Source organism: Leptonychotes weddellii, chromosome 6, assembly GCF_054177405.1.
Source record: "Leptonychotes weddellii isolate Sample4059 chromosome 6, ASM5417740v2, whole genome shotgun sequence".
Classification (NCBI taxonomy): domain Eukaryota; kingdom Metazoa; phylum Chordata; class Mammalia; order Carnivora; family Phocidae; genus Leptonychotes; species Leptonychotes weddellii.
Window position 1 is genome coordinate 99,684,069 of NC_138374.1, and position 11,124 is coordinate 99,695,192.

The 11,124-nt window shown below is 39.9% G+C and overlaps 1 non-coding gene across 1 annotated transcript; it reads left to right on the forward strand.

The window, feature by feature from the left end:
* Positions 1–10,927: 10,927 nt before the first annotated feature.
* Positions 10,928–11,058, forward strand: LOC145722421 (small nucleolar RNA SNORA63). Its single transcript, XR_014146722.1, has one exon. It is a non-coding gene; the product is annotated as a small nucleolar RNA SNORA63 (small nucleolar RNA).
* The last annotated feature ends 66 nt before the right edge of the window (positions 11,059–11,124 follow it).

An 11,124-nucleotide genomic window follows, 5' to 3' on the forward strand; every position in this document is an offset into this window, starting at 1 on the left:
TGCAGTGAGTGGGCTTTTTCTAATTCTATGGCTTGTGCTCTTGTCACAATATCAGGTCAACTCAATTAATAAAATAGTTTTGGCTTATCATCTTAGGTAGATGTGAATACAGTGTAATAAATTGACATTTTTAAAAACGATTTTATTTGAGAGAGAGCAAGCGAGCAAGTGCATACATGAGTGGGGGGGTGGGCAGAGGGACAAGAGACTCCCCACTGGACAGGGAGCCTGTCAGTAGGCTCCATCCCAGGACCCTGAGATCATGACATGAGCCATCCACATGCCCCCTAAATTGGCATTTTATGAGCCTTGACAAAGCAACTGTTGGTTATCCACTGCCAGGTAACAACCTTCAAACCTAGTTGCTTATGAAAGTATTTATTATCTCACAGTTAGGTCAGGAATCTATGCATGGCTGGGTTCTTTGGCTCAAGTCTCTCAGAGACTCCACTCAGGGCTTCCGCTGGGCTGCAGTCATATCAAGGCTCCACTGGGGAAGAATTGGCTTGAACTCAGTTCCCTCCTGGTTGTTGGTTAGGGACCACCTTTGGTGGGCTGAGTGGTGACCCCCAAAGATCTGAGGTCCTAATCTCTGGAATCTGTGAACATTACTTAAGTTAAAAAGCAGTTTTTAATTCTGGTAAAATACACATAACATAAAATTTACCATACAGTAAAGCTTCAATTGATGAGATTAAGGCTTTTGAGATGAGGAGATGATCCTGGACTATCTGGGTGGATGGACCCTAAATGCCATCGGAAGTATCCCTATTAGGGAGACACAGAGGGAGATTAGACACAGAAGAGAAGGAGGCAGTGTGACCACAGAGCCAGAGACTGGAATGATGCAGGCACAAGCCAAGGGATGTCGGTAGCCACCAGAAGTTGGAAGAGGCAAGGAACAGATTCTCCCCTAGAGCCTTCAGAAGTAGCACACCCCTGTTGTCACCTTGATCATATCCCACTGAAACTGATTTCAGACTTCTGGCCTCCAGAACGGAGAGGGTACCAATAGACTGCCCTAAGGCCCTTGCCGTATGGGCCTTTCACACGGCATCTCACAACACAGCACTTTGTTTCATTAGACACAGCAAGCAAGGAGAGCCAGAGAGAGTGTGAGCAAGATGGAAGTCACCTCTATAAAACCTAATCACAGATAGACCGTCCCATCACTTCTGCTGTCTTTTACAAATAAGAGGCAAATCACTAAGGTTCAGCCCACACAGCAGGGGAGGGGATTATGTGAGGGCCTGAATACCAGGAGGCAGGGATCACTGGGGACACAGCAACCTGTAGTATTTGCTGTGAGATAAAGGGAAACCAGAATGCATCTCAAATTGCAGACTAGCCTCTGCTGAGTGTTTTTCTGCTTCTCGCTTGATTCATTTACTGAGGCAGCCTTTACCTGGAGGGCTCTTGTTAGGAATGACATAATTTCCACCAGAATCCATTTTAATTCATCCTACTTTGCTGGAAAAGGTTGACCACATAATCTCTACCGCTCTTTTTCACACCAACCTAAAATCTCACATCTTTCATGTAGACTTTCAAGATTAACTGGAAGTTTTATATAGATTCTCAACCCTAGACATAATAAACTCATAACCTTTATCTGTTCTGAAGGAGAAGGAAAAACAAGATACCCATAGAAAGATTCCATCTAGGGCTGATATAACCAGTTTATTTATAATTAGCAAAGTAATTTTGTTGCTGGCTTTCTGCTGAAGCAAATAGATTGTTGCATTAAGCTCTGTTCATCTGGGAAGGTACCTTCACAAAATAGCGGAATTGATGGAGCTGATGTTCACATCCCTCTTCTCTCCCCATGCATCTCTTCTATATTGGTGTCCTGCCTCTATCCCAGGGTGTTGTACTCCATGGCATAGCTTTACATCTCTTACTGGGTAGCAGTGCTGTGTCCTAGGGTTCTAGGAGCATGATTTGCTGACCAACTAAGTCCTAATCAATCACCTGAAGAGCTTGATAAAAATGCAAATATTTAGGCCCAACCCAGTTTTGCTAACTCTATGAAATCTGGTGTGGGACCCAGAAACCTATATTTTAAATAAGCTTCCCAGGTGATTCTTATGCACAATAAAGATGAGAACACTAACCTAAACTCTGTTTCCTGCTCAAGCAGTTTTCATAGATATCTGTGAATGCTACCCATCTGTTCTATGATATTTATGTTTTCGCAGTCAGTCGCCTTTTTAAGTATTTGGAAATACTTAACCCAGTATTTCCTAATTAGTGGTCATTTTACCACTGGTGGTAGGCAAAGGGATTTCAGGGGTTACATGTGTGACCATTTAAAATGTTAATCATGGTGGGGCGCCTGGGTGGCTCAATTGTTAAGCGTCTGCCTTCGGCTCAGGTCATGATCCCAGGGTCCTGGGATCGAGCCCCGCATCGGGCTCCCTGCTTCACAGGAAGCCTGCTTCTCCCTCTCCCACCCACCCTGCTTGGGTTCCCTCTCTCGCTGTGTCTCTCTCTGTCAAATAAATAAATAAAGTCTTTAAAAAAAATGTTAATCATGGTTTTTGTTATCTTTAGAGTATTTATGGCAAATTGTATAGGTTTTGCTTTTTGGGAGTTTCCTTAATGAATTTATTTTTATAAAAAAGAGAGTTAATTTAAAGAAAATATGTTAAATAAGTTATACGTAGGTTCTATGCAGATCTGGAAGAAACAATGACAGACATAATCAAATGGTTGAAGTTTGGGAAACACTCTCCTAACCCACAGGAAAAGCTCTTTGTAGATTTCAGGCATCACAGTGGGAACTGGAGGAGGCATTTTGGGGCAGAAAGGCCCTTTGTAGGTCACTGCCAAAGCTTTTATGTGGGGCAGGCCCTGGTGATCAGTATCCATTGTGAAGCTGGTCAGAATAAATAGATGAGCCATGTCTTTGCAAGGTGTGTCTCCTGTGAATATAGAAAAGAGAGAGCCAGAGTAAGAAGTAGTTGCAAACTGGGTGTAATAGAGCTGTACAGAGGCATAAATTTATTCAGTATCAGGACTGGTTATTGGTAAAAATGCAATGGAGATAAAGCACCCTCCCACCTCCTCCCACTGGGTCTTCTCTCTGTCGGGGGCATGGCGCCATGCTCTCCCCTCCTTCCTTCTCCTACCCTCTTCCTTCTCTCCCACCCTGACCTTATAAAATTTGCTCTCAGGCCTTTTATTTTTTTCAGAGTAGTAAATGATCCATATTTTCCCAGAGCATTGGTTTTCAAATTCTATTGAATTGAAGCATTTTAGCATAAAAATTAACTAATGAATATATTTTCTTGGAGATGAAAAAAACCCACTTTATTTTCTTAAAAAAATATGTATTGCAATGACTTTAGTTACAGATGATTATAATCTATAAATAATGTAATATAATATATGTTATTTTTGGAATTTTGATTCATCATACAATATATTCATTAAGTGTTTTTTTTTCCTATTTGAATTTTACTATCCATTTTAGATCTTAGGATTGTGCTGCCCTGTATAGCAGTGACTAGTCACATGGGGCTATTGAGCACTTGAAATGGGGATAGTCAGAATTGAGATGTGTTGTTAGTGTAAAGTATATACCAAATTTCAACAGCTTATTATAACAAAAGAGAATGTAAAATATACTATTAATAACTTTAAAATATTGAGTATATGTTGAAATGATAATATTTTTGGCTATATTGTGTTAAAATATACAAATTAATTTCACCTGTTTCTTTTTACCTGTTTTAATGTGGCTACTAGAAAATTTAAATTTACATATGTAGCTCATATTAGCATATTAGTGGTTCACATATTTCCGTAGACACCATTGCCTTAAAAAATACTAAGTTCGGGCGCCTGGGTGGTTCAGTTGGTTAAGCGACTGCCTTCGGCTCAGGTCATGATCCTGGAGTCCCCGGATCGAGTCCCGCATCGGGCTCCCTGCTCAGCAGGGAGTCTGCTTCTCCCTCTGACCCTCCCCCGTCTCATGTGCTCTCTCTCAAATAAATAAATAAAATCTTTAAAAAAAAAATACTAAGTTCAACTTGCAATAAATCCCAGCCTTTTATTGACTTGACCATGATCATGGGCTCTGAATTTCCCAATATCCTCAGAGTGCTGACAGTGCAAAGTTATGGCTCTTTGGTTCCTAACTTGGGTATTTAGGTCAATTCCCTTACCTCCTTAGTTAATATTAGTAGATTCTATTACAGAAAGATCATCTTGGTCAAGCCTAATTCTTATAAAACCATACCTTAAAATAAGACAACATAAAGATGTGTAGAAAAGTATTTGGATCAACTACAAAGTCAAAGAAGATTGTAGGAACATCAGGATATTGAAAATAACGTCTGTAACAAGTCCAAGATCCCTTCAGTTATTTTTTCCTTTGGCTTATTGATGAGAATCTTCCAATTTTTTATCTGGAAAGTATTACCCTCTTCTGAGGTGGAGTGTTTAGACTTCATAAAGTTTTTTTTTGCTACAGGTATTGTAACACTAGGCATTGAAAATCATAACTATCATCATTATAATTGAGTTCTTCAGCTTCCAGCCAATCAGTACCCATCTATGAGTGTAGAGTATTAGATCATATTGTGACTGACCTGCTTTTTGTTTACCCACATCTGAAGCCGGAATAAATAATTTTGTCATCCAAGCTGTATCTTTTGTTTTGGCCATACCATTTAACAGAATACTATTGGCTTCAGGGGCCTCTGTTAGTCTGTTGATGTTGTGTCTGCATATATTCCTAATTTTATTACACAGTATAGATGAACACTGGGTACTGGAGGTGGATCTGCCTGAGTCTTTTTTCATTACTCTTCTTTTCACTTGAACCCTGGGTAGTCCTCGACATCATCCTTAGTTCTATTTGCTTTTCTTCCTCAGTCCTCAAGCTGTCCCTGGTCTCCCCATGCTCCAGTGTGCCTTCAGAGTTGAGAAATGGGTGAGTTGTTCCAATGTACTGTCCTAGTCCTGTCCTGGCCAAACTTATATCTGGGCCCAAATCCCACTCCTCGCTTAGCTCTTACCTGCTGCCTATATTTGTCTTACCCTGTCAAAATTCCTTGGGCTTTTGAAACCTGATGCCCTGTGTGAGCTAACAAGTTCTAGCAGTCATCAAAGTCAATGAATATATAGCAAATGGATATTAAAATGCAGCATCAAAATTCTGCAATCTTTAATGAATTCCCCTAGGCAATTAATTTCCTGGAATATGGTGCATGGCACATCACTCTTTCCTTATTTCTAAAAAGATTTTATTATTTTTTAAAGTAATCTCTACATCCAACATGGAGCTTGAGATCAAGAGTTGCATACTCTACCGACTAAGCCAGCCAGGTGACCCTTGAGCATGGCATATCATTTCTTACCCAACAAACCTGGAAATATCTGAAACAAAGGATGAATAATCTTGCTACAAAATTGTGTTGAGATTTAATTAACAGAAAACCCTGTATAACACATGTATCAGAGACTATGTGGAGTCACTGCCTATAAATACAGCATTCAGATATCCTTGTGTCCTCTGTTTTGAAATCCATCCACCTCACTCAAACTTTTGACATTGAAATCCTTTTTCACAGAGAAGGCTATGGAACCATGAAATACACCTGCTTCTGTGTTCAGGTTTCTTAAAAGTCTCATACATTGGATATTTTAATTTCCCAAAGTGACCTTTCAACTTGGTTGTATTAAGCTGTGATGGCTTCACTTTGTGATTCACTTCACAATAATATTTGGCTTTCTAGCCAGGACTCTACCTGAGGCATGTGCCACAAGAAATCATCTTTGGAGTTGCCAAGGTGAAGGACCCTTGAATCTTTTTACTGTGGCTGCCAACTTACTTTTGTCTTGAAAGAATCTTCCAGGAACTTCTACTCAATCAGCCATTCCTTGTTCTATAATAGCATGTTCCTATTTGTCAATCATTACTAACATATAACATTCAGTTCCTAATAATAAAATTATTTATTATTAAAATAATAATTATTAAATTATTATATCACTAATATAATAATTATTAAAATGATTATTTCTTAGGTGCTTCACAATGACCATCATTACTCTTAAGTTCTCTGCCATCTTGATAAGTCTGAGAAATCTTTTGCTGAAGCCATATCTTCTCCTGAGAGATTTTTTTCCCATTTTTTAAAAGTAGGCTTCCCGGGCGCCTGGGTGGCTCAGTTGTTAAACATCTGCCTTCGGCTCAGGTCATGATTCCGGGGTCCTGGGATCGAGTCCCGCGTCGGGCTCCCTGCTCGGCGGGAAGCCTGCTTCTCCCTCTCCCACTCCCCCTGCTTGTGTTCCTGCTCTCGCTATCTCTCCCTGTCAAATAAATAAAAAATCTAAAAAAAAAAAAAAAAAGTAGGCTTCCACCTAATAATGGGGCTTGAACTCACAACCCAGAGTTCAAGAGTTGCATGTTCTACCAACGGAGCAAGCCGGGTGCATCCTCCTGAAAGATTTTGGCCAAAGGATTTAAATTCTGTTGATGAAATTTTAACAGCCATCAGGAGAAAGAATTTGGAGTGATGATATGTGTACTTTCCAGGCTCTTAAAATTCCACCATCTACTTGTTTACTTATTTGTTCATTGTTCATTTATTCATTCAAGAAATATTTACTTAATACCTGCTTTTGGATAGGTCCTGATTGAGGCACTGGAATGTAGCAGCCTAAACGAAGATTAAGAGCATTAGATAGCCAAAGTACTGTTATAGTGCTGATTAAGTGTGTGTGTGTGTGTGTGTGTGTGTGTGTGTGTAGAGGGGGAGGAAGAGAGGGAGGAAGAAAGAGAGGGCAAGGGAAAGAGAGAAAGAGAGAATTAGACGGACTTTCACTTTTCATTTCATTTGGATTAGTAGTTATAGATCTAGCAAATATTATTCTGGAATAAGATATGTGAGGATTGTTCTGCTTATTTTATAGCAGAGTTTCCCACATTTTTTGGGAAGATGGAATCATAGTTTTCACAGAACACCAAACAACATCTGGGGAGCTTAGCTGGGGGAGATACCCAGTTGATCACTGATGTTGGTTCTTTCTAAGTTAGCCTTCTAACTTTGTCAATACCCCTTTTCATTACCACTGCCAGTGACTTAGTCCCATTCATTATCTGCCATGCCTGGGCCATTGCAATAATTTTCTATCTGGTCTTCAAGACTTTAGTCTCTCCCAGTGCAGTCCATCCTCCATACTGTACTATTACTGGCTGCCTTCTACTGAGCAATCTTTAGTTGTAGGTGAGGCTCAGAAATTAGGTGCCACAAACAAGGTCACATAGGTAACAAGTGGCAGTAACAAGAGTTCTATTATACTGGTGTTTTTAAAACTGTGATCTGTAGAACACTGGAGGCCTAAGGACATTCCCAAGTACTCTGTGATGATTTGTAAATTTTTTCATTTAAATCATAAGCCCTTAACCTTGAGCTAGAGCTAGACCACCCAAAGTGACCCTTGCTGAGGACTGCAATGCAGTTTCAATTGTGTTTGTGCTCACTGTAACGTTGAGGTGAGTAATGTTGCTTTAGTTGGGATTGGCTTTTGAGAAAAAAGTAGATTGTGAAATTTTTTTCAGCAGTGATTGCAAGAATCTTGATTTGGAAGACTTTTCCATCTTTTCTAGCTCTAAGGAAACATTTTAATTATAGCTAGGGGGTTTATCCTATTTCCTTTGGGGCAGGATGGACACACATGCGTGACACAGGGCTTGGGGAAAAGGCAAAGCGGAATTATTTTATAATATCAGGTAAATAAGAAATAGGAAGGAATCCAACTGCCAGTCAGTCAACCAATAGGCAGCAAATTGGAGAAATTAAAAATACAAGAGTGGAGCCAGGTCTCTTTGCACAGCTAGGCTTGTGAGGCCTGAAGATGCAGGATTACTGGGCTCATTTCTACCTAAACCTTCAGGGCCTGCAGATGTTTCTGAGTGAGTGCTGAAGGAGCTACCAGGGGGCTGGTGGATTAGTGCCCATGTCCCATGTCCGTGCTTGGGAAGGAAAGGACAGTGAAAGATCCTTGAGAATTTTTAGAAGCAAGTCATGGGTGAGGACAAGAAGATAGAATGCAGGTCAGAGATGGGCGCCTGGGTGGCTCAGTCGTTAAGCGTCTGCCTTCGGCTCAGGTCATGATCCCAGGGTGCTGGGATCGAGTCCCACATCTGGCTCCCTGCTCGGCGGGAAGCCCGCTTCTCCCTCTCCCACTCCCCCTGCTTGTGTTCCTGTTCTCGCTATCTCTCTGTCAAATAAATGAATAAAATCTTTAAAAAAAAAAAAAGAATGCAGGTCAGAGAAAATCTTCAGAAAACCTGCCCTGGTTGATTTCCTTGCAATGGTGGGAAGTGAAGGTTTCTCTAACTCTTCAGTCTTTCAGTGCAATGCATGCATTTTAACTGTGGGCTAGGGGATGGGTTACATCAGAATTGCTTATAATGTTGGTGAAAAATACAGCTTTCTGGGGCTGACTCAGAATCTTGGAATATCAGGGAATGGGACCGGTTAGTTTTAGCATTCCAGAAAATTCTTAAGCAAGTTAGAATTTGAGATCTACTGGCCTAGGGACTTTCTCTATAAGGTAGGGGACAGAGTTACTGGAAGGACTCTAAAATTTTCATTTTGAAACCTGGCCAAACTCTGCGAGAAAAGGTGAACACCTATTGGAGTGATAGGGCATACATGTTTTAAACCTGTGTGGGCTCTTAAAATGTAAGCCCCCCTCCAGCAGAGAGAATGCATTAAGTCCCTACACATTAGAATCACCGAGTTTCTTAAGGACAGCAAGAGGGACCTGGGCTCCATTGTGAATCATGGTTGAAAATGGTAGAGGATAGTTCATGTTAAGAAAAAAATGAAAAGAAGTGGTGGGGAAATAAAATTCAAATAAAATTCTTGGGCTTGCCCATTTGTTCCTACTTCTAAGGCCCCTATTACCAACCTGACCCTTATATGCTGTTGCCTTTTTTCAAGCTAGGGAAACTTTTTCCTTCATCTTTTTTGGATGTGTTTGGAATTTTGCCTACACAAGGTCTTAGGCAAACCTGCTCCTGTGTTATCTTTAGTATCTCCTTTGCATACGTGCCCGGAGGAAGTGAGATCCTCCATGCATTCTTTCTTCTGATGAATATTTGATTGGCAACCTTAAAGTTTTTCTTTGTGTTTAAATTATAAACTCACTGCAAGCACAAGGCACCTTTCACAGTCTTTTAAACTACATGTCAATATGTGTTCTTGTAGAGCTATAATTACCTATTATTTCATAGCTTTCTGAATTAAATATTCATTAAACAAAAGCTGAAAATGGTATTAAATTTATATAAAATTTTTAATGTGCAAAAATTACTAATCAGTATGTTAATGCAGCCTTATCAGAATTTGACTTATGTGGCATGGAAGGACATTACATTTTTTACTAATGCTTTGCTTTTTGAAGCCATTCATATTTATAAAATAATGCACATTTTCCTAGAATAATGAATTATTATGTGAGGGAGTTTCAAAATGTAAATGAGAAACAATTTCACTGTACTGTCTTTGGGGAAAGGAAAGGATGTGATTTTTGAATACAAATGGAGGTTTCCCACTTTTGCCAATGATCAGAATTAACACAGCAAGTAGAAGGGAGCATAGGGGATGGATGTGGGTCTTCTCACCTCAGGGATTTCTGGGGGTGGAGAGAGGAAGTTGCATCTTTTTTTTTTTTTTTAAAGATTTTACTTATTTATTTGACAGAGAGAGACACAGCGAGAGAGGGAACACAAGCAGGGGGAGTGGGAGAGGGAGAAGCAGGCTTCCCGCAGAGCAGGGAGCCCGATGTGGGACTCGATCCCAGGACCCTGGGATCATGACTTGAGCTGAAGGCAGTCGCTTAACCAACTGAGCCACCCAGGCGCCCAAGGAAGCTGCATCTTTACCATCCAGGCAGTTATACAGGTCCTAGGGAGATAATGTCTCTAATACAATCAGCCATTTCATTAAAAAATGTTTATTCAGGTAATACATGAACCTTGAATTAAAAAATGATCATGTAGAAAGCCTTTAAAAGGAGCAACAATGTTTGTCTTACTCCATTCCCACTCGCTGGAGGCAACTATCTTCAAGTGACTTTGTTTTTAGTGTTTTTGGTAGTTACCTTTCTATTTCTAAGTAGTATACTTGTCCTTTACCATTATTGATGGATTATTTTAAGGTATATGTATTGATTATCCCCTATCAGACATGAGTATTACACTATTCTCCTCTTCTCCTTCTAATTTTTAATGCAGTTGGTAGTTCTGTTGGTTTCCTGTTTTCAGTCTTTAAAAAAATGTTTTTCAAATCTCCTTTTCTCATTCAATCAACTTTAGTAATGAATAGCCCCATGTGTTAGATGAAGAATTGAGCACATTTACCCTTCCTCTATTTTTTCTTCCTCTTTACTAGCTCCATTAAGTTTTGGATTTCATGGACATTATCCATATCGTTCAATGTTTATCCTTATGCCAAACTTCTCTTACCTGTGCTAGCTAGAGTGGGCCTCTATTCTTCAGGATCTGAAGAGTCCATATGGAAATGATTTAGAGCATGTTATTTATGTAACTATATGTCCTGTTTTCTTATGTACTTAATGCAATCATGAGCATTTTCCTGGTATTTTTATTTTTTAAAGTATCATTCTTCATGGCTATAGGCTATTCTAAAATGTTAGACACTGCAGCTTCGCCTTGGCTTTGTTATTTAGCCAGAACATGCTATTCAACTTTGGTTTGGGCTTTATCTTTGAAGCCCTAATAGATGAATATGTACTTCAATAACATTTCTGACATCTCTGAACTTGAGTGTGAGTGGTGATTGTGTAATTGCTTATTTACCATCATAAAATATCAGTGTAACAATACCTGTAAGATGAACACATCATGTTATTTGGATTTGTTGTTAATATTGGCATATTGGGGATGCAGGATCTAGTTACAATGTAGCTGTAAAGTGCTGCCTTGTCTTTGCCCCCTGCTCAAAATAAAGCTGTTACCTTTCTAGCCCTGTCCGCCATGGTGCTTAGCAGCCAGGGATGCATGGTCTCAGACATGTTTACCAAGTAAAACACTGACTTGAGGGGCGCCTGGGTGGCTCAGTCATTAAGCGTCTGCCTTCG